The following is a 24091-nucleotide window of genomic DNA, read 5'->3' on the forward strand; positions in this document are numbered from 1 at the left end:
CATAAGTGAAATACATTCAAAGTAAAGTTGCAAAAATGACTCCACATTTTGAACATTACTTTAAAAAAAATCGGTTGTCAGAGATGACGTTTCCTAACCAAAACGGGTCAGTTTTAGATAAACCTCACGAAGTAAAAAAAATGTAAATCTGCATTGGATGTCAAATTATAATCACCCACAGCTTAGCATCCTTCAGCTCTGCTTATTACGCATGCCGGGTGGGAGGGAGACAGGGTTGGGGAGCGCGCATGATTCTCTCCTACAGCATTACAGCTGGTCAGCTCCTTTGCTCGCTCTCGCTAGTACTTCGGTTCTGAATACATTGCTGACCCTCGAGCAGTGATGGCGGATCGGGCTCTGAAACAGGACACAACACAAAATCAGTCAACAGCAGTGTACCTTTAAAGCGCGCGCTTCCCTTCGTCCTCTGTCTAACACATCTAGTTACGCCGTCCGGGCCTGTCTCTTTCCCTGTTTACTTTTCACTCTTCACCGTTTTGGATAGCATCTATATCTTTTCTTCCCCCCCCCGGCAGGCGGCCGAGCGACGTCCCCGGAAAAAGAGCCGTGATTTCGGTGGCACCCTGAGGAAGCCAAGCCTATACATTCCCCTGTCATTTGGACTTCTAGTGAGGACTGCTCGTCAGTCAAGCAGTGGGGCTCCGTCCCAACAGTTATATGAACCGAAAACACTGTGAAGGAGGTAAGGCAGCCTGAATTAAATAATGTCCGAACAAGAGACAGTCAAATAACGGTGTGTCAGAGTGAAACGTTGTAAAGCTGCCTAGTAACGGAACACGGTGTCCTCGTTTGGGGCCAAACAAATTAGACGCTTAAAAAAAACTAAACAAATAAGCAAAGAACGCCTTTTATTTGTATTTTTTTTCTTAGCGAAGATTTTATCTCACGTTCCCACTGAGTTTTGTTTTGAAAACCAGACTGTGAACTGTATACCGGATTATTTTTAGAGGCTGAAGTCGTCCTAAGTGTGAAGACGACAAGCGTTAAAGAGGACGTCTGTTAGAGTCCCAGTTTATTTTTGGTGAAAAAATCTGGAAAAGTAATCACTTTTTTTAGTTTTCAATGCTACTACTTTGACAAACAGTCATGAGCAACATATGTTTAGGTTTTGAAATGATCAGTCATTTTTATAGCAGTTTGAATAGACAGTAGTTGCTCATTAAAAGAAAACAGTTCAAGCCACGCAGATCTTTTGTCCCATGCAAAAGAGTGAGAAGCCACTCCATAGGGCTCAAAGTGGTGCACTAAATTTCCCTTGGTAACCTGTCATAATTCCTATAATCCTGCTTTGGAATTGTCCAGTCTAACCTTGTCACCACTTATTGTTTACATCAAAAGCTCCCATTACCCCACCCCTTGCATGTTCAGAATGTCTGTTTATGCAGGTATACTTCGGAATTTAAATTAACAAAAAATATCACAGATAATTTTTCAATTTTTTATTCTGTTGTATTGTTGCAATATAATATAGAATTTCAGTAAAAGCTTTTTCATTTGAAGTCCTATCAAAATAAATGTCACACTTGTGTAAAACTATCCACAGCACTGGTAACTGAACAGTTTTTAACATAGCAGCGTATTTATTGTTGTATTTTGGCAAGCATAGTTCTGACACACAACTGTCAGTTTTTATAGGTGTGAAGTGGCATGACTAGTTACAAGTTTGAATCACAGTAGGAATAGCTAAGTTAGAAACAAAGTTTCAGAACTGGGTTAGCATTGTTGTTCTGTCTCTTTGTTGTAAAGTACTTTTTTCATAAATGTATTTACCTGCTTTATGGGAATATATTTTGACACTCCAAATTGGCCGTTGGTGAGTGTGCGTGTGTGAGTGAGTGGTATGAATGAACTACCATGGCAGGGTTAGCCACCCGGTGGTGTAAAACCTTGGCTCGAGATGATTGTCACTGTTGAAGTGACACCCCAACCGCAAAGTGGGAGAAGGGGTTGTGGGTGATGGAGAAGGGGTTGTGGGTGAATGGATCGTCTTCACTAAAATTATCGTAATGCTGAGGACTGCTAGAGGCTCCTACATCAGTTTTGCAGACCTAAGTCAAGGCAAGGAGTGTTTGGGTTAAATGAAGGCTTTTACAGCTCCTTTGATTAGTAAAACACGGAAGAAATGCAGGACCAACGTTTTAAAAAAGGTAGTAACTGATTTTACCCCTACTGATGAATTGTGTGAGGCTAACCGGGCACAGCAGCTGTTTCTTTTAAGTGTGTCATACACACGAGGAATATTAAAAAACCTGTTCATAGTCTTAGAATGTAAAAAATCAAAAGTGTCAATTCCATTTTTTTGATCTTATCAAACTCTGTCATTCTTTTAACAGATCATCTATTTTATTAGGCTAGACACCAAATGCATGTTAATTTTTTTTTTGGTGTTAGCAAGATCACCTTGTATGTTCTGCAAAAGTAGAATGTTTAAGTGCCCACCTTGCTACATCATTGTAATTTCCATATATATGTTTGTACGCACATGCACAGATATAAACTGTTTTGTTTCATATAATGGCATGCCACTTTTAAGCCTTATTTTAGATGGTTCTTGAGTTTCTACAGTATAACATGTTTTATCTTTGAGTGTGCATGAATCCCCACCCCAGTGGCTGTGTCACATTAAATTTGTTAAAATGTGCAAGCTGTGCATGTAATGCAGTAGTCTGTGTTTACATTCCCTTGTCTGCATGAGCTACATTAACCATGTTCTGTATTAATTTTGCTACATGGACTTGGGGAGTAATTCTAAAATACTCTTAAAAAAAATGTAACCGGTAACTGTTTTGTTTGCTGAAGTTCATAATACTTATTCAACCTTTTTTCATTTTTAATCTTTAAAAATTAAAGATAAAAATGTGTGAGCTTGGAGAAATAAGTATTTTTAAACACAGTTTTCCTTGAAGGTCTTACAAAGCTATTGGTTGAGGGTTTATTTTTCTGAACAGTATTGCTTTAGTCTTTCTTGCTGCTGAATATAAAATATAAATTTTGCCCTGCTGAACCTTTGTTATCCTTCAGGACTGAAGATATTTTTGCCCCTGGGAAGCACATTTTGTGTTGTGTTATTGCTTCTCACCACTGAAGTATGTCTAATGTATTTATAGCCCTTTTCTTTTCTCATTATTTTTCTGAGCTCTGTTTATTGTCACATTGCTAGTCCTTTCCTTGCCGACAAGTTTGGGCAGTATAATACAATAACATGTAGGGCAGCTTTCTTGGATTTCAGAGTGTAAGTGTAGGGGGTTGGCTTGGCTACACTGGCATTTGTGACAGCCTCACTCTTGAGTTTGGCGATAGAAATATGTATTGCTTTTCTTTTTTTTTTTCTTCTTGCTCTGTTGTTTTACGTCTCTCCATGTCACCTGTAACAAAGATGACCTTGGGTACAATTGCTGAGTGTTGAACTGGAAAGTTCTTGTGACAAGTATAACATAAACACTGGGAGACTCAAGTACCTACCTACTTTTCCTTCTGGTAGGGAGGTCCTAGAAGATCCTTCCAATTCCTGATGTTCTGATTAACTGGACAAAATTCCATGTTACCAGCTGGCAAAATTAACCAATTTGCTGTACACTTTGAGTACTCAGATTTTCAGTAACATTTTCAAAAGCAATAATTCTAATTACTTTTGATATGCTAGAGTCAGTTAAACTGTATTTCCTGATGCTGGAATGTTTAGTTGATAAGCCTTGTGGTGGTTTTGTTTATAGCTTTGTAACACTCATTCTGGTGTCTGTTTTCTTGTATATTTGTTACATTCATTTAGTAAACAAAAGCATAGTCCATATTGTCTCATTCGTATAGGTAGCAGGTCATGGCTATCTATATTTTTATCTTTTGTGGCTGCTGTGCATGGCTAATCGAGATATAATGGACTAAACATGATTTTGCATATTTAAACTGGGGTGACTGTAAAGGGCACAGGTAAATAGGGGTTGCTATGTAAACATGTTGAAAGCGCAGTTTTTTTAAGATATGAATTATGCTTTTAGACTTAAGTACTGCGCTATTGAATTATTTTATCCTTGACTGAGTCTTGTACTTTGGTTAATAATGTTGTCAGTTGTTGCTGATTACCATTTTGAGTAGTGCATACATTTGATAGGAAGTTAAATGCATATAGCAGTCAAAATAGTGGATGCTGCAAAAGTGTGGAAAGACTTGTATTTTCTTAATTGTTGATAGGGAAAACAAGGGGCTATAGAGAAAATGGTAGCAATGTCTCTTAGAAGAATAGGCAGGATAAAACATAAACAGTAACTGGTTGACAGTTGACTTAGTCAGAAACTTAGTCTGAGTGACATTGCTTTCTGGTGCTGCTGTAGGCTGTCGGCAGTATTTAATTTTTTTTTTTTTTTTGGATGATGCTTTCATCCTTTGTCTCATTTCTCAGTCATGAGCTGAAAATTGATGCCAGAATTTTAACAAATCGTGTAGTGTGTGTTCTGACTCTTCATCTGACTCTCATTCATAATGACTTGCAATACGTTCATGTTATTTTGTAGACCATTAAAGCATGATAAACTTATATCAGTCTCTGTAAATATTTTCTCCTGAAATTATTTTTGGCTGTTTATTTTCAGATGTGAGAAAGTAACCATTTTTATGAAATCTTTTCTATCAAAGACAAGCCATACTTATAAACCAATAGCATTTGAATGTTAGTTTTAAAACTCTTTGACTTTTAAATCATTATTAATTGGCCAGTTATATCTCTTCTGACACATTATAAACACACACACCAAGATTAGTCATTTCAAATTAAAAAAATATATATGTAGGAGTTTACAACCATAGTTGCTGTACTTCCAGCATTTAGACTGGTTAATGTTACTTTGCTAGCTTTCTGATCCATTGCCTAATTTGCAAATCAGTTACCTTGTGATGTTGTCATCCAAATGTCCACCATTCTATTTTACTAGGGAGGAGCTGGCATTCATAAAAGCAAGGTTTTGGTTATGTATTCTTGCTTTCACTTTTTGTTAGCTCACACTGGTCAGTTAACTCCCCAGTCTTCCTTGGAAGCTTACTGAATTGCTGCATACTCTGTCCAAAGCAAACGTCTTGGCTTCCTACCTTATTTTACTGCAGCACTTGGATTTTTCCTTACATTTTTTTACTATACTTGTATAATTTGTCTAGATAAACCTTTTTCTAACCCTTAATTATGTCTGTTAAGGTACGTGTGATAGATATAATCTTCTAGAAGTCTAAAATTTGTACCACTTGCTTGCTGTTTGCATCTGACTTTTATATACTATTCTGGGTTGCATTTGAGGAGAGTTTCATTATGTTAACTAGAAAGGCAACATTGTTAAATGCATAATTTATTTCTATTTACTTAGTGAGGCACTTTTGGGTTGCAGTTAATGGGACAATAAATGTGGTGTAGTCTTTCTCATTTTGAAGATTTTGGAAAAAGGGACTTTTTAAGAATATTCCAGGCTACCAAACAAGTTTTTTCTCTTGCAGTATTTTGGTGAAAATGAAGTGAAATTGAGATTTTTAAAATCGTTTAATTGCTCTTCTTGTCATCTGGATGGATATTATAAGACAGAAAGGTATAGTTTGGGTTTTAGTGGAGTCCGTGCCACAAGCCAGTAAAGACTGTTATAGGGAGTAATCAGGATGATGGAACATTGATGAATGAAGTCTTGAATGTATATATTTTTAGTTCTGTGTGTTTTTTTTGGGAGGGGGGGGGGGGTTCTGAAGCATGCATTATTTTGATCTTCCAAGAGTGATAACATTTTTACTCAAATTCATAGCCCTAGGATACTTTTTCTGTTCACCATTACCACCAAGCAGTCAAGGGTTTTGTTTTCACAAATGAACATGACACATTGGTGTTATTGTGCAATGTTATATCTGTGTCTGTGTTTCAGTAATGTCTCAGGTTTCTTAAACTTGCGTAACAATTCTATAATTCTTTTGCACTGACAGAACTGAATGGTATGTAGATAGTTATACCCGGTGCAGGGCCTAATCAGAAGATGTATTTATAATTGTACATTATGCACATTTTTACATTGCTGAGAAGACTGAATGCTAGAACTTTAATAGCTCAGAAGCTCTGCAAATTCCTGGAGAATATCATGCTTAAGAAGAATGTTTTTATTTACAGACTGTGTTTTGTTGACTGTTAATTAACTTGCTGGGTAAGGTTATTTTCTAGAAGCAACCTTGGGAATAAGACTTTTACAAGAAATTGTTATAAAATCATAACAGCTGCAGTAAAACAATAGTTACATGGTATGATCAAACAGGAAATGCAAAAGTTAAATTGACAGTTGTGTGTCATTCAGGTGGCTATGCGATACATGTGTGACAGAAGTTAAAGGGTACAAGAGTGGCATTTACAGGTAAATGGAGAAATACAAAGAGTAACTGCATGGTTGCTTCTGCCTGGTTTGCTTTGCAAGGAGCTTCAGGGATGGATTGGCTTGTGCTATTTATTATAACCAAGACTTGATACAAATAATAGAAAAAGAACAGCACAAGAAATTTCATATCGGTATTAACTGCTTCAAGTATTTCATGTAGATATTTTTGTGAAGATTACACAAAATGAAGTTTGGTTTGGCCTAAGTATATATACTCCATGTATATTTGAAATCGGAAAGAATGCTGGGAGAAAAGTTAAAACTGTGTGCAGATGCTGAAAGCTAATTGTTACATGGTGATTAGTATGCTAGTAAAACAGATTTCTTTGAGATGGATGAAACTGGGCCATTCAGGTGGCATAAAACACTACAAATCTGTTTTCCATTCATGTTTTCTTTGAGCAGGGTATGTAAAAGGTAGAGAATGATGGCATTTAATTGTAGAAGATACTGCTCCAAAGGTATATAACAAAACTCAAGGCTTCATTGCTAAACACATTTCTAAACCTGAGAGTCTTGTATGACATTTCAGAACAGCAGAGAAGTCTAAATGGAGTTTGTGTTGAAGTTTACAAATGTGGAAAAATGGGAATGCATAGTTTGAAGATATATGGGTACTGTGTAGATAGGAGTATACAAATAAACATACATATGCATACTGTGCCCCTTTCTAAAAAGTGGGCAGTGTATGAAATGGTTCTTCTGAAGAAAAGGTGGTGGTTTAAAAAAAAACAGTGTAGGATTTCAGAAGCGCATGGGATATAAATAAGCCACCACTTTTATGGCATAAGAGAAAGTCAGTTATTTTAGTAGTCACAGTGTAACAAGCAGAGAAGTAGGCGGACTCCTTGAATCAAGTGTTTATCTGCCCTCAAAATCCACATTTCTGTGATTGTGAATTTCATGTAGACTGGTACAGCAGCAGTCTTTTTTTTTCTTTCTTTATACAATTATTAAAGCACAAGTACAACTTCATAGAGCGTGCACAAGTCATTGCATTTTGCTTGATAGTGGGCCTTTATAAAGCCAGCTTCCTAGTAAGACAGCAGCATCTTAAAACATTTTTTTTCTGTTTCCACTCAAAAGGTCATATCCCCTTTTGCTGTCTTCTCCCTCCATCTACTACTTATGCCTTCTTCTGTGCTTCCTTCCACATATAGTGTGTATTTGTAGGTAATGTATAATTTGCATACCGTTTGTATTAGATGTATTGTATACTGTTTGTTTAAATCGTGTTTTATCCAGACATGTTTGTCTGCAGTATGTTTACAATTAAACTTTAACTGTTGCTGTAAACATGTACTAATGTGTAACTGTTGTATGGTTAACTCATTTTTGTATTCTTTCCTGGACTGACTCTACAAATGGGTCAGTGCTCTACTTCAGATAACCAATATTAGTTAAGTAAATACTTTTTATAAATCTTCTTCATTCAGCTTTTTACACCCGCATTTGTCTAATCATGGGGGCATACAAGACAACATGGTACATTTGTATCACTAGAAAAAAGAATACCGATTTCCTTATAGGAAAGAACTTTGGAATATGTCACAACAGAGAATATATGTATTTTACTAACCAAATAAGACTTGTTGAGATGCTTGCATTCCATTTGTAGAATGACCCAGGAAGAAGCACAACAGAAAATTGTGGTACAAAACGTGGTAGATCTGGCAGTGCCCTGCAGGTTATGTTGGTAGTACATCTGAACATCTGCAATGTTTTATTTTTATTTATTTGTTTCACATTTATTTACCGGGAAGGCCCAACTGGACAGAGCTGTCCATTTTCAGCGGAGGCTCGGGGAGATAAACTCCAGAACAATTGCTAACATACTATACAAATATTCAGTTATAAAAATATAGCAGACAATAACATATGCTTGCATAAGCATAGTGGTTTAGACATGCAATTAAAAGTATAGCAGGAAGTAATATTTGATTGTTAATGCAGTATGTTTAGTAGAGATAATCTTGAAGATGTACTGAAGATAAGCCAAGAAAGGAAAAACTAAAAAAGGAGAATATAGACAAGTTCATATGAGGTGCATTGACATTTTAAGGGAAAGCTTTTCAACTTAGTCTGTGACAGTGTTTCTGAAACTGGGGTCCGTACGATTAACTCAAGGGGTCTGCGAGCTCACTTCCACCCACCTGACTTTCGGGCATCATCCATGACCTGACCCTGTGGAGAAAAAAGTTGCGCCGCTCATCCACTATTTATTTAAAAAAATAAATAAATAAACTTCCTTGTTTGCAACTGAGCAGTGGCTAAGCAGCTGCTTGCCCTTAGTTTTAGATGGGAAGGAAGAACAACATCTGTGTTTGCGGCTGATGCTGAGCAGCTGCTCACTTGCCCTGTGTTTTCTGCCAGCAGTTAGGACTTGGAGGGAAACTTAAGGAACTGTTCTGTTCACTCCAAGTAAGACCGGTCCCATATTAATGTGGGTGCTGTATGGGTATGCTCTCTCCCTTTTTCCAGCAAATAGAAATTTAATGTAGAGCTGATGATTGATCCAGGCGATCTTGTTGACAGAACTTGGCTTGTTTGTTTTTTTTTTTATCAAGGCTTTAATAAGAAGCGGTGCCTTGAGTGCAGCTGTCCGTTGACCAGATATTCGCAGAGTGTGTCAGATTTTGCCTTATTTGGTCTGTTTCACATAAAATGGGGTTTCTCTGGCAAATCATTGAGGACTGAAGAAAAGAATGGCGTACCTTTTGAGCTTTAGATTTCATACGTTTCAGAACAAGTTTTGAATTAATATGAATTTTCTATCAACTTTCTAAGTTTATAAGAACAATATTTAAAATATATCCTTAGCTTTGGCCCTTTGTTCCCCACATTATGATAGGATTTGTCCATATTTCTTGCACTGAAGAGGTTGATAGGTATTTGTGTGTGTGTGTGTGTGTGTGTGTGTGTGTGTGTGTGTGTGTGTGTGTGTGTAAGTAATAGGGAAAGAGGTATATGTAAGAGGTAGGTAGCATACCGTTCAGCTATCCAGGTTTTTGCAGAATGTCCATATTTTTGCCTCATATTTTCAGCTTGTTTGTAATAAAATTGTATTTTTCTGGAAAATCCTTGGTAGATCATTGACGACTGAAGTGAGAAAATAATGGCAGACATTTGAGCATCAGACGTCATAGCCTTCAGAAAATTTGTACTAATGCAAAACTTGTTGTTCTATTAACTTTCTAAGTTTACAAGACTAAAAATTAAAATGTGCCCATAGTTTGGGCTCTCTGCATTTTTCAAGAAATTTAGTTTCAAGTGCATTTTCAAGGAATTGTGAGCTTCAAGGGAAGAGAAGTTTACTGCTGCTCATGCCAAGTCTGTTTACAATGTGCAACAGATTTGTTTAGCTAGTTAGCAAATAGTATCACTATTGTGGTGCAGCCTTTTAAAGCTGTGTTAGTAGCATAACAGGTAGGATACTTGCATTTTAATACAGAAGGCTGTGGGTTCCACTCCCGCAGCGTATTTATTGATTGTTGATATTATTTTGCATTTTAGGGGGTGGGGAAGTCCTAAATACTTACTCTTTTGGATGAGATGCCTAGTAACTATGAGCCTGTTTTCAGTTTGCCATCCTTGCAGTATTACCAGCTTACCATTTTTTAAGTAGACAATTTATTCTTCAAGGGCAGCAGGTACTGAATTTGTAGATGAAACACTGAACTAAAATTGTTTGCTAGCAGCAACCTTTTCATTAGTTACAGATCTCTTTTTAAGGTGGAATTATTCACATGACTGACTTCTGCAGAGATTGTGCATATTGAATGATATTGGTGGATTGTAATGACAGAAGTTTGAGTGGCCCTTTTATGGTTGAAATGTTCTCAATTGGGTAGTTTTGTCATTATTTGTTCATATGTTTTTGTACTGCTTACTAGAAAAATGTGCAAAACTATACATTTAAAACGCATACTACCAAGTGGTGCTGTATTATACAAGGGATATAATTTAATTATTGTGTATTATACAATCCGGAAGGTGGATCAAAGAACTTTTTCATGCTCCTAAAAATGTTTGCAAGGGACCTATGCTTTGAAAACAGTCTAAAGGTAAACTTAATCCGCCACTGGCCAGATGAATTTTCTTTGAATGTGGGTTTCAATGCTGTTTCAGTGAATGTGAGTTTCAAAGGCAGAGAAGTTTTAATGTTGAGTTTTCATTGAGACTATATTGCTTTGTTTAGATTTAGCAAATATCTGTTTAGCTTTAGCAAATGTCCATCAGTGTTTGTGCTATAAAATTTGAAATACAAGTTTTAAATAATTAACTACAAACATCATAATCATTGTAGAAGTAAAGCAGAAAACAGTATGCACACTGAGAATTTTGAACAGTGTTTATGGCAACTGGGGAGAATTAGCCAAGTAATTGGACACTGAAATGGCTGTGTGGTGATGGTGGTGGGGCTGATTGGGGTATTTGGGGGTTGATCCAAATGTAACGTATGTGTACCGCTGCAGAGAGGGGTCCATCAAATTTTTTTCCTTTGCAAGTTGGAGGACCCTTTTTATAAAGTTTCAGAACCACTGGTCTAGGAGAGAGTTAGTGGGTATAGATGGGGCAATGGGGAGTAGGCGACGGTGAGTTGGTAAGTAACGTGTAATAATATATAGTGCATCTGTGGGAGTTTTAAAGAGGTTGGATAGCGGGTAGGTGAAAGCCAGATGGTAGGCAGTTGCATGTCCAGGAGTTCTTTAGGTGGGAAATAAGCTGTTCTTTGAATTTTATTAGGTTGCACCCTGATTTGTAGTGGTAGGGAGTTCCAAGTCTTGGCAGGGTTGCTACAATACAGGGAGTCAGCAGAGCTGTAATGGCTTTTGCAGATTGCGATTAGTGCCTTATTAGTAGATTTAAGTTTTCGGTTATTGGAGTAGAGTATGATCAAGTCTTGTAAGTCAGGAGTTTTGTCAGGTTGGTACAGTATTTGGTGAGCTAGAAAAAGTTGGTTTAGAGCTAAGGTGTTAGGGAGTTCAAGCCAGGAAAGCTGTTTTAGGGCCTGACAGTGGTGAGTGCGGTAGGAAGAGTTTGTGGCGAATTTTGCTATTTTGTTGTAGCATACTGATAGCTTGTTTAAATCGCTCTTGTTTAGATTAATTAGGACAGGAGAAGCATACAGTAAGGTAGAGAGAAGATGGGCACGAGCTAGGGTAACTTTACTGTTTCTGGTTAGGAAGTTTTTACATCTGTAAAGAGTACCTAGTTTATTGTTGATTTTGGTTATTGTATGAGCTGTGTGTTTGTCAAATTTCATATTATTGTCAATAATGAACCCTAGTAATTTGGTTTGTGTGCCGGGGGAGATGGGGGTATTATCTAATGCAGAAACCGAGAACGAGGGAGTAGGTGCTGCTGCTTTTGAAGGATGAAAGAGCATAAGTTGGGTTTTTTTAGGATTTAGTATTAGCTGGGAGTTTGTTAGCCAGGCTTCGATGGATGTAAAGGCTTCTTGGGTCTTGATTTGAAGTTGTTGGAAGGTGGGGGCATAGCAGATTAAGGTGGATTCAGCAGCGTATTGAACTAGGTTAGAGGGGTGGCTTTGAGAAGATTATTTGTAAATATAGTGAAAAGTAGGGGTCCTAGGATTGATCCTTGGGGTGCTCCTAGTTTTATAGGAAGTAGGGGGAAAGGGAGTTTTTCCACTGAACAGCTTGTTGGCGTTGGGAGATAGTTCTGAAACCATAATAGAGTGGGGGTAGTTAGTTTTAATTCTGAGAGTGATGTTATTAGTTTTGTATGGGTGACCGTATCAAACGCCTTAGATAAGTCGAGGAAAACTGCAGACACTAGTTGGCCATTGTTGCGTTGCATATTTACTAGGTTACTAAAATGGATGAGTGCAGTGGTAGTGCTATGGTTGGGGCAGAATCAGTGTTGAGTTTCGGCAAGAAGATTGTTGAAGAGGAGATGTGTTAGTACTTGGGTGTGGATACATTTTTCCATTATTGTAGCCAGTGGGGAAAGTATAGCTATAGGGCAGTAGTTTGTTAGGTCAGTGGAGTTGCCCCCTTTGAAATGGTATAATGTAGGAGATTTTCCAGAGAAGTGGCACCTTTTGTTCTGAGATTGATCTGTTGATGATTATAGAGACTGGGTAAGAAATGGCTTTGGCGGCTATTTGTAGGAATTTGGTAGGTAGTTTGTCTACTGTTAAGGTGATGGGTTTGTTTGGTTAGGTGTCTATAGATTGTGTCAGTTGGTACAGGTTGAAGGGTGAAGGAGTTAGCATTATTTGATGGGTTATATAGTATAGTGGGGGTTGAGGAGTGTTGGTCTGTTGACAGCTTTAATATAGAGTTGGTAAAGAACTCATTGACTTGGGTGGCAGTGTTTTATAGAGGTGGTGTCTATGTTTGGATGAGGAGTTGGTGATTTACCTGGTTGGAGAATACTGATTATAGTGGCCCAAAACTTTTGTGGGTTGGTATTAGGCTTAGTTTGAATTTCACTGTAGCATTTTTGTTTATCTAGTCTGATTTGCTTTTTTTAGTGTTTCTCAGTTGTAAGAATGTTTACCTATTAGGAGTAGTTTTGTTTTTGCGCCAGGTGTCCAAGCTTTGTCCCTTTGTTTCATAAGTTGCCTAGTGCTCTTGGCAAGCCATGGGGCATAGAAGGTTTTAGTGCGGATGTGTCTTGGTGGAGCAAGTTGGTTGAGAAGGCCTAAGAAGATAGTGTTTAAATACTCAACTACTTAATCTAAAGGAAATGTTAAACACCAATTAGTCCCCTCTTTTAAGGGCTGTATTAAGGTTGTCAGCCCTGAAGTTTTTAGTGTATCTGATGTGTTTTAGAGAGCGAATTCTAGTGAGTATAGTTTGGTGTCTGATGAAGAAGGTTGGGAGGTGGTCGCTTAGAATGTCGGGTAGTGTACCAAAATTATGGGTGGAAGATGGGTGATTATTGAGAATCCAGTCTAGTATTGATTCTTTTTTTGAGGTGTTGTCTACCCTAGCAGGGGTCTGTATAAACTGTGAGAATCCATAAAGGTTAATATGATTTGAGGGGTGGGGGTGATTTGTGAGGTCCAATCAATATTGAAGTTGCCTAATATAATGATTTCATGGGGAGGGTTTCTGATGTCCATTGAAGAAGAGATTCTAGGGTTTTGATTTTATCTCCTAGAGGGATATATGATCCTAAGATATTTAGCTGTTTTTTTGTATTTAGTCTTACCTTAGCAAGTAGGATGTCAGCATTATTAAATGCAGGGATTTCTATGTTAAATAGTTCAACATTGATGATCTGATTTATAGGAGAGCAACTCCACCTCCTCTTTTAGCTGTATGGTCTTTTCGTAGTATGCTATAACCAGGGGGAAGTACTACTTCATTTTTAATGTGTGGTTTAAGCCATGTTTCTGTGAGGAAGATGATGTCAGGTACATATAATGCTATGGTTGCATGGAGCTCGGTTTTGTTATGGATGCTTCTTATGTTGTGATTTATTATTAGAATATATTTAGTCTTACCTTAGCAAGTAGGATGTCAGCATTATTAAATGCAGGGATTTCTATGTTAAATAGTTCAACATTGATGATCTGATTTATAAGAGAGCAACTCCACCTCCTCTTTTAGCTGTATGGTCTTTTCGTAGTATGCTATAACCAGGGGGAAGTACTACTTCATTTTTAATGTGTGGTTTAAGCCATGTTTCTGTGAGGAAGATGATGTCAGGTACATATAATGCTATGGTTGCATGGAGCTCGGTTTTGTTATGGATGCTTCTTATGTTGTGATTTATTATTAGAATATCGGATTTTCCCTTAAGTAGGCTAGGATTGGTTCTAGGCTGATTCTGGTGATTTGTAGGACTTATTGGACTTGGGTTGGGGTTGATATCACCACTGCATAGTAGGTGAGAGGTAATGTTTATTATGGTTTGTAGGTATTTAGAGAAGGCTAAGTCACATTGTATGGATACTATTGTATGATAATGGAGGAGTTTGTAGAGGTGTTGGGCATAGGTGGTGTGGTACAGTAGACATTCATACTGGGAAATTTAAATAACTGTAGAGCACTGTCCTGCTTACAAGATGAGCTGCTTATCTGGGCTAAGATTCAGTTGTTTGGTGTTCTGCTGCCAGCTAGTGGCAGTTAGTTGCAATGGCAGGGATTGGAAAGAGGAGGGGGGAGACCTTGCAAGTGTTCACACTAAGCCAATATAATAAAATTAAGTAAAAGCACTAAGAACTAGATGCAGAAATTAGTTAACAGGGAATACACCTACATAAGACTATTTCGGAGAGTAAAAGTCCCAGTAGTGAGTCATTTTTCCGTAATTTGTTTGCAGAATAATTTTCAGAAATTCTTCACTGGGGGGGAGGCAGCCACAAGTGAAGTAGACCTAGAGATAAGACTATTTCAGAGAGTAAAACTCCCAGTAGTGACTCCTTTTGCCCTCAGTTGTTGGCAGGATAATTTTAGAAATTCTTCACTTGGGGGGGGGGGGGGCAGCCACGAGTGAAGTAGAGCTAGAGCAGCATGCGTGCACACTTCTCAGGGGACCTGGTGGTTAGAGGCAGTTGATGCAGCAGACCCTGGACTATTATAATATAATATAATCCTTGCTGTAACCTTTAGGTGCAAGTCACCAGATTTGATCAAGAAGTTGTGGGAAGATAATTTGTGTGATGGAGACAATGTTACCAAGACAGGATGGAAAGATGGCCTTTGGGGAAGAGAGGAGAGCCTATGTGGCCAGCCATTAGGAGGAAGCCTGCAAATGTGGGGGTACCTAGGTGATGACAGTGAGTAGGGATGAGAGGAACTGGAAACAGTACAGATGGATGAACTGACGGACAGTCAGCAGGATAGATGATAACCCCCAAAACAGAGCTAAGCATTTAATAATTTTAAGTGCTTTTATTCTTCGTTTACATCAAATTTCCTTTGACTAGTTCTCCTCTGATTTGTTTTAGTTTGAGAGTGTTTCCTAATTTTTCCATTATTTTCTTCTTTCTGTCACACAGTCTACTGATGAGATGCCACCAGGGTGGCTTGTTTTTTTAGTTAATTCTGTACTTCTTCCTGGTGGGTACATCTGTCTCTATGCAGCTATTAACATGCTTGTATAGGATTTCTGTGAAACGTTTTGCATAGGCAGCAGTAGTGCTAGTGTTTATAGAGGCTTGGAATTTTGCCAGGTTATCACTTAATAGTAGTAAGTTAGGCTTAGAGTAGTTCCTGAACATTCCAGGGTTGGCTGGGATTCCAGGTTTTATTTTTTTATTTCAAATGAGACCATTCTCTGGTCTGACCTTAACAGATAAAATATTTAAGCTACAGGGTGTGCATATTGGTGAGGACCAGATCCAGTATGTTTATGCCCCTGGTTGACATTGACAGTCTGGTCCAGGGAGTTTCTGTTTTCATAATTGAGGAATCATTGTGCCTGCACATTTTGTGTTTTATATGATTCCCACTTAATAGTGAAGTAATTAAAGTTGCTCATGATTATGGTGCTGGGTTGGGTGGTAAGTTTCCAATAAGCTTAAATACGTGTTATCGGTTTTCTGGGTCATAGAGGGGGACCTGCATCTTGCAAGGAAGAGGTCCAAGATTTTGTCCATTTGTGATTTGAACATGGAGAAGTTCAAGTGCATTGTCCTGTTTAACCACTCTTGGTGTACTTTATTTTCAATGTAAATCAAGACACCTTCACTGCCTGTGTAGTAGTTGCTCTAAATGTGTGGAAGGCATTATAGCCTTGCTCTGCTTGTGTGCTCTCTGCAGCTTTAAACCAAGCCTCTGTGACCACACATACTTTGGCATTCTCTAGGGTGAGAAGACTTGTAGAGAGTGGAGTTTCTTGTTTAGACTGCAAGCATTGAGCAGTAATAAGTTTAGATTTTCTTGTTTTTGATTTGTGGGGTCAGAAGTACTTTGTTTGGCATTGCAAAAAAGGTCACTATGAGGGAAGACTATGTTTTAGCTAATATTCAATAGCCTAGAGGGGAGAGGTGCAGACCACCCCTGGCAAAGCATGGTCTGTTGACCTCATCTCCTTCCATGCTGACAAATATTGCATCCCCTTAGAATCAGAAACTAAGCCAGTTATTGAAGTCCATCTTTTGTTCATACTTTATCATAATCATCATTGGAGAAGGGAAAATGTTGCACAATCCAAAATAATGTCACACCCTATAAACTTAAAAGTGACAAAACAAAACCCAGGTACTAACTATGGACACAACTTTAATGAAGCGCTTTTCGTCCAACCAATTTGTTGGACGACTTCAGATACATTTAACAAACTGACTCTGAATTTTACCATTTTAAAATCACATGATCAAGATCTTAAAGCAATATCATTCATTTACTGTATAAGCTTCACACAAGTAACTAAAAATTCATTTAAAAATATCTATTCAAACATTCAGCATCTATAAATAAAACTCACTCACGTACAGATAAAAAACAAACCTCTTTAATAACACATTAAATATAATGATACCTTATATTTTATTTATATATATATATATATATATATATATATAACCTCTTTAATACATTAAATATAATACCTTATATTTTTATATATATATATATGTATGTACATCAATTTTGTATTTTATATATATATATATATATATATAATATGTGTGTGTGTGTGTATATATATATATATATGTGTGTGTGTATATATATATATATATATATATATATATATATATATATATATATATATATAATATGTATAACAGCATATCACATACCTTTATTTATCTAAACTTTTTAGTTTTAATAAACATGTTATTGTGCATTTGCCATTAAGAACAGGATGACAATGTGCATTAAGCTTTTAATTGAATGAAGAAGAACCACCTCTAAAATATTAAGAACTTGGTCTATCACTCTAAACTTAAATTTATGTAAAGGGAACAACACCGTAAGTTTTGCTAGAGCATTGTCAATTTTATGCCTATCTGTGCTATAAAGGTGCTCATGTATTAGGCGACGGTCCGTTTTGCCAATATAAAACGATGAACATAACTGGCATTTAGCTAACTAGACCATGTCTTTTGAGTTACAGTTGTACTTCATCTTATTGGTTAGCTTAAAATTATTTACAATTAGACTAGCACCTTCCTCTATATACTTACAATATGGACAATTGCCACATTGCTTCATACCTACATAAGTACTGTAGTCATATTTCGTTCTTTCCAAGAGGCTTTTAAAGTTGGATCCTTTACAGTAGACAAACTTGGAGAGTTTCACCTAGCTTGGTTTGTTTGTTTGTGTCTTTCGGCTTTTCCTGGTTAGGGGTCGCCACAGTGGAACTCCAGTCCGCTAATGATTGGCAGTTGATTTTTACGTACCGGCTTGCCAGGCCTGACGCACAACCTTCAACGTAGGTACGCCCATTCACGCATGTCTACACGCAGAAGCCGCTCTAGCTGAGAATCGAACCAGACAGCGTCTTACTGTGAGGCGACAGCTTGGTATATAAATTAAAATCCTCTGCCAACAAGTTCCAGTGCTTACATATAATATTTTTAATATAATAAGAATCCGCGGTGAATGTCATAATATATGCTAGATAGTAATTTTGACCTGGGGCGTGTCTAAGCGCTGCATGGAGGCGTGAACATGTTGGCTGCAGATGTTCAACCTAAAATGCTGACTAGTACAGCCTGCCTCTAATAGTAATCACTCCTGTCACTGTCCGTGGATACTGAAATGTATGCAAAGCATACAAGACAGTTTCGCGAACACCAAAATAAAAAGTAAACACAAAGGCACGTAGCTGAATATTGAGCCCCCGTCCCTCGAACAAATGACATTTAAAACCCCGTGCCCGCATTCCATTGTAGTGTTGATTGTTATACCAAGTGGAAGCAAAACGCAGCATGTTTGCGCGCCCCTGCCCTTTGCTAAGCCTAGCCCAATGGTTAGGGTTACCACCTGTCCCACTTTGTGAGGGACAGTCCCTCTCTGGGCAGTTGTGTCCTTACCAAAAATATTAAAAATGGCAAATGTCCTGCGATTGTATGACATAATTATGTCCCCTATTTTATGTAATAGTTCCATAAAATAAGATGTTAAGTTGTCAATCTCGCCTTCATTCTTGCTGGATGGGTTCGGAGCCGATCTTCGGTTCCGACTCGGCCACTTACTAAAGCTCGAGAGCTTATTTTACCGGCTCGAGGCAACCCTATATCCCATGATGCTAGGCAATAACTCTCCAGATCTCGTTTGCCGCTTTCGCTTGCGAGGTGCGTTTTTTTACCGGCTCCTGGTAAGTCTTAGAGTGTTCAGTCACCCCTTTTGAGTAAAATTTTTCTACCTAGTTATTTCTTTCAATAGTTAAGTAACTACCCTTAACTTTATTACTTTTTTATACCTTCCCTTTTTATCCCTTATATCCCTCCCCTCCACTTTTAGGTTAGGCCTTAAGCCTGCCCCTTTCCTGTTTTTTCTTAGGAATCCTGTGGAGTGTTTGGGTGTGTCAGTATCCCTATTAACATTTTATTGTTAATTTATAATTTTTCAAGTGTGTGTGTTTTCTGTTACTTTTGTGTAACCCTCGACACTGTTATGTCGAAGGAACCTAAAGAAGCTAAGGACTCAGGCTTTAAGAAGTGTGACTCGTGCTGTCAGAAAATGTCTCTGACAGACGGTCACACTTAGAGTCATAGATTCATAGATTCATAGATTAGTACTAGGCTAACTGCCCTTGTGAGCCATTTTAAGCCTAGCCAATTATCCCTTGTGAGACTCAAACCCTGCACCTTGTGTTTGTAAGGCAAACACCTTTAACCATTAGGCCACACTCCCTGCTTGTGTTTACTGCCTGGGACCCCTGCACCTGCAGGACTCTTGTTCAGTATGTCATGCATTCAGTCCAAGAGTCCTGCAGGAGCGCGGGAATAAACTGATACTTAGGGGCTTGTTAAAGCCCGAGGGCTCCCCGACTAAGTCTGCGTTGCGGAGGCCCTCGAAACCTGCAAAACCGTCGGCTCCAAGTATTAAGCCTTCGGCTGCTGGCTCCTTGTCTGTGCCTAGATCAGCTCCGGCTGGAGCCGATCCCTTTGAGTCACAAGTTCCGGTCTCGGCACCACTCGGTGCCGATACCTCTGAGCCCATGCTTGCGCTGTCTGCTCCGGCTGGAGCCAACGGGTCTTCGGCTCCGTTGGCTACATCTAAGAAGAGGTCAAGATCCCCTTCATTGGAGTCCATCCATTCGGCTCCGAGGTCTCCCCTGCTCTCGGAGCAGAGCCATCGGAGCCGATCTTCTCGGTCGTCCAGACTTTCAGATCACGACCTTGAGAGAGTGGTAAGTAGGCTGTTAAAGTCTCAGGCATTGGCTCAGATTATCTCTAGCTCGTCTCATCAAACGGTGGCTATTTCGACTACACCTATTTTTCCTCCTTCGACTCTCCCTCAGAGTTCGGAGCCGGAGCTCCTCGGAGCTGTGACCGTTTGCGGCATCGGAGCCGATACCTCCCCCTTCGGCTCCTTCGTCTTCCGTTCCGATCTCCTCTGCGATACCTTCATTGGAGGGATCCGGGCACCTGATCTCTCTCGTCGGCTCCGAGGGGGCGAGTGGCATCGGACCATTGTCCGACCCCGTTCTCCCTCTCAGAGTGTCTGCGCTGGTGAGCTGTGCCTCGACATCGGCCTCGGAGCCTTCCCTGTCGGTGCGGCCTGGGGTTCCTACCTCTTCGGAGCGGGGGCCCCCTGGCCTTTCTGATAGGGGAGTCTTCGAGGTGATGAGGAGCGTGTCTTCGAGGTGATGCAGGGCTTAGTCAACGGTCAGCTCCATCAGCTCCTCCCACTACAGTGCCTGCTGATGTCTCTTCTCACTCTCTTGCTCCCGGACCCAGAGATCCAACGCCTCAGGTTTCCCCACTGAGAATTTCTTCCTCTTCCGAGGCTTCTCCTGACCTGTCAGCGGAGCCTCCGCGTAAGAGGGCATGTAAGAGGAAGCATGTGGACTCCCCTGAGTCTATTACATCTGACACCGACTTGGATGAGTCAGAGGGATCCCCAAAGTTCCCCCTCTGAGGATGTTTCTTTCTCAGACATCCTGGAAATCCTTAAGCAGAGGGGGAACTGGTTTTCCCTTAATCCTTCTGAGGACGAGTTTCTGTACCTGCAGGCGTTTGGTTCTCGACCCTCCACCTCCTGGGTGTCTCCGCCTTTCGACCCCCTTATGGAAGTAGTGGCTCGGAAGGCGTGGTCGGCCCAGTTGTGGAACCCACCCCTCGGAGGCCATCTAAATTCATTACAGCACCAGTCGACAAGCAATTCCTGACAAAAGGTGTACCGACTGATGCCATGGTGGTGGTTGCAGCCACCAAGAAGGAACTAGCTGATCCTTCAGTACCTGTCCATCCTCCTAATAAGGATTCTAGGACCATGGATAGGTATGGTAAGTGGATGTTTTCTTCAGCGACCTTTGCCATGAGGTCGCTGAATTACCTGTGTCACTTCACCCGCCTTCAGAGAGATATTCTCAAAGAGTTGGGAGAAGTCTTACAGGATCCATCAGCTGCTGGGTCCCAGGATAAAATAAACTCACAGCTTGGAACCCTGAACTCGATTGTTAACTCCTCCATGCTTCTGATTTCATATGCAGCCAATGGAGCGAGTAGGGCCGCAGGCACAGGAGTGGCCTTTGCCTGGATGCGGCTGTGTGAATTTTGTGGACCCTTTCAAGGCGTCCTTCACAAATTCCCCTTTTGATGGTTTGGCTTTGTTCGGACCTCAAGTGAAAGACACCTTGACCAGATGCGAGCAAGATGGCAAGACTCTTTCTGCCGTAGGAGTCCGTTTCTCCACCCCTTCAAGACCATACCCTAAGGGTCAGAAGGGTGGAAAAATGTGGTTCCGCAAATCTCAAGGAGTCACGTCTGACACAAGAGGTCAGTTTACCCCCAGAGGCAGAGGGGGTAACAACAACAGACGCCGTCCTAGGGGCAGAGGGGGGTCTGCAAAACCAGGGTAGCAGGGAGCCTCTCTCTGACAAACCCTTCCAGCATCCCTGAGATGTTGCCCAATTGTCCACCTTCGGAGGCAGTCGGGGGAAGATTGTCACTGTACCCAATAGCCTGGCTTTCCCTTACTCAAGACAAATGGGTACAGTCGATCATATCCGAGGGTTACAAAATTCCCTTTATCCAAACCCCAATTCAACAAAAGGGAACCCTTCCAGACGTTCCACCCGGTCTAAGGGAACTAGCAGTATCAGAAATATCAAAACTGCTAGCAAAAAGAGCCATCCAGCCAGTCCCAGCAGACCAACTAGGATCCGGAATCTACTCAAGGTTCTTTTAGTACCAAAAAAGACAGGGGACTGGAGACCAATATTAGATCTCAGCAAACTGAACAAGTTTGTAAAGAGAACAAGATTCTGGATGGTCACGCTACAGTCCATTCTGCCCTTTCTGGGCAAGGATAATTGGATGTGCTCCGTGGACCTTCAGGATGCGTACTATCACATCAAAATTCACAGGCACTCCAGAAGGTTTCTCCGCTTTCGGCTGGGGGCCAGTCACTACCAATTCAGAGCCCTGCCCTTTGGTCTCACTACAGCCCCCAGAGCATTCACCAAATGTAGGGCAGCGGTTACGGCTCACCTGAGATGGCAAGGATTCCAGGTGTTTCCATATCTAGACGACTGGCTCCTCACTGCCACCACCAGGCATCAACTTCTCCAAGCCACAGCTTACACCATTCACATTTGCAGAGGGCTAGGAATCTCTATAAATTTCGAAAAGTCTGCCTTGTCGCCTTGTCAGTCTATTACCTTTATAGGCGCCAACTTGAACACCGTACAACTTTCAGCAAAGTTAACAGACCAAAGAGTCTTAGATATTCAAAACCATGTCCAAGTTCTTCTTCAGAGTGACAAAATTCAGGTCCGGTATGTCCTGAAAGTATTGGGTCTTATGGCTGCCTCCATAACACTTCTTCCCCTTGCACGTTTTCACATGCGTCTTCTACAGTGGATGCTGTTCGCCCAATGGTCTTTTCAGCAACTCCCCATGCACCACAAGATCATGATAACTCAAACTTGCAAAAGTCATCTGTCCTGGTGGATATTGTCCCCTCAAGTCCATCAGGGCAGACCTTTTGTTCCTCCTCCCCCAGTCACCACGGTGACATCGGACGCCTCCCTGATCGGGTGGGGGGGGGGCATTTTCAGGGCAGGATGGTCCATGGCACTTGGCAACCTTTCGAGTGCCACCTGCACATAAATGTCCTAGAGATGAGAGCAGTGCTTTTAACGTTGCAAGCCCTCCATGACTCTCTTCCCCTAGGAACTATTGCAATTCAAACGGACAATATGTCCGTAGTGTGGTACATCAACAAGCAAGGCGGGACCAAGTCCTATCCCCTGTGTCGAGAGGCACTCAGACTTTGGCAATGGGCGATCTTCTCTCAGCGGTTTCTGATAGCAACGCATATCCCCGGGAAGTCCAACTTCATAGCGGACAGGTTGAGCAGAGCCATACTCATGCCGCACGAGTGGTCTCTGAAACAATCGGTAGCGGAAGAGATTTTTCAGAAGTGGGGTCTTCCTTGCTGCGATCTTTTTGCTACATCCCAAAACAGCAAATGCCCCGACTTCTTCACCCTTCCAGGCCATCCCCTCAGAGACGCTCTAGTCCAAGATTGGCCTCGGGGACTTCTCTACGCCTTTCCACCATTTCCTCTAATTCCACAAGTAATTCAGAAAGCAACCGCCTTGAGAGCCAAGTTGATTCTCATTGCCCCTTATTGGCCTCGACAGTTATGGTTTCCGTTCCTACATAATTATCTTTTGGTGCAGCCTTGGCATCTGGACCCAGCTCCAGATCTGTTGACCCATCAGTCGGGGCAGCTGCACCAATCCCTACATTCTCTCAACCTCACTGCTTGGTTGCTCCACTTCCATCCTTAGCCGGGCTTCCTATGATTTCTAATCCCATCTGGGATATCATAGTAGCTTCCCTTAAGTCTTCCACCAGAAAGATTTACACTAGTAAATGGAAACGTTTCTCCTTCTGGGCAAAGGCAAGGAATTTAGATCCTTTTACTGCCCCAATTCATTCGGTCTTAGACTTCCTAGCCAAAATTTTTCATTCAGGGTCTTCTGCCTCTACAGTAAAGGTTCAGTTGGCAGCCATATCGAATTTTCATACAGGCTTATCGGACCACAATATCCTGTCCAATAAGCTTTCCAAAGCCTTCCTTAAAGGTGTATATTTACTTAGGCCTCCGATCAAAGATCCTCCACCTCAGTGGGATCTTAATTTAGTCTTAACATCCTTAATTCTCCCCCCCCCCCTTTGAACCTGCGGTCTCCTGTTCATTGAAATTTCTTTCATGGAAGACACTTTTCCTAGTCGCCATTACTTCTGCTAGAGTATCAGAGCTTCACGCCCTCTGCATTCATCCTCCCTACTTAATCTTCCACAAAGACAGAGTTTCTCTAAGGACTAATCCATCCTTCTTACCCAAGGTGGCTTCGCACACAAATTTGAATCAATCAGTTGATCTCCCAGTTTTTTTTCCCAAACTATACCAATAGAGCGGAGCAAAAGCTACATTATCTAGATGTTCAACGCCAGCTCCGGTACTATCTGGATAGAACTAAACAAATAAGGAAATCTGATCAACTGTTTTTATTGTATGCAGAAAATAAGAAAGGCCTTCCTGTTTCCAAGGTAACCCTATCTAGAT

General features: G+C 40.4%; 1 protein-coding gene across 4 annotated transcripts in view; it reads left to right on the plus strand.

Annotated features, from left to right (window-relative positions):
* Positions 1–236: 236 nt before the first annotated feature.
* LARGE1 (LARGE xylosyl- and glucuronyltransferase 1) overlaps positions 237–24091 on the plus strand; it is a 2030740-nt gene continuing 2006885 nt past the window's right edge. For all 4 annotated transcript variants that reach the window (XM_044087485.1, XM_044087484.1, XM_044087487.1 and 1 more), the window contains exon 1: positions 237–703. The gene's annotated coding sequence lies outside the window, so the exon portion shown is untranslated. The remainder of the gene's footprint in view (positions 704–24091) is intronic.

Source organism: Protopterus annectens, chromosome 11.part0 (genome assembly GCF_019279795.1).
Source record: "Protopterus annectens isolate FY-2018-M chromosome 11.part0, PAN1.0, whole genome shotgun sequence".
NCBI lineage: Eukaryota > Metazoa > Chordata > Ceratodontiformes > Protopteridae > Protopterus > Protopterus annectens.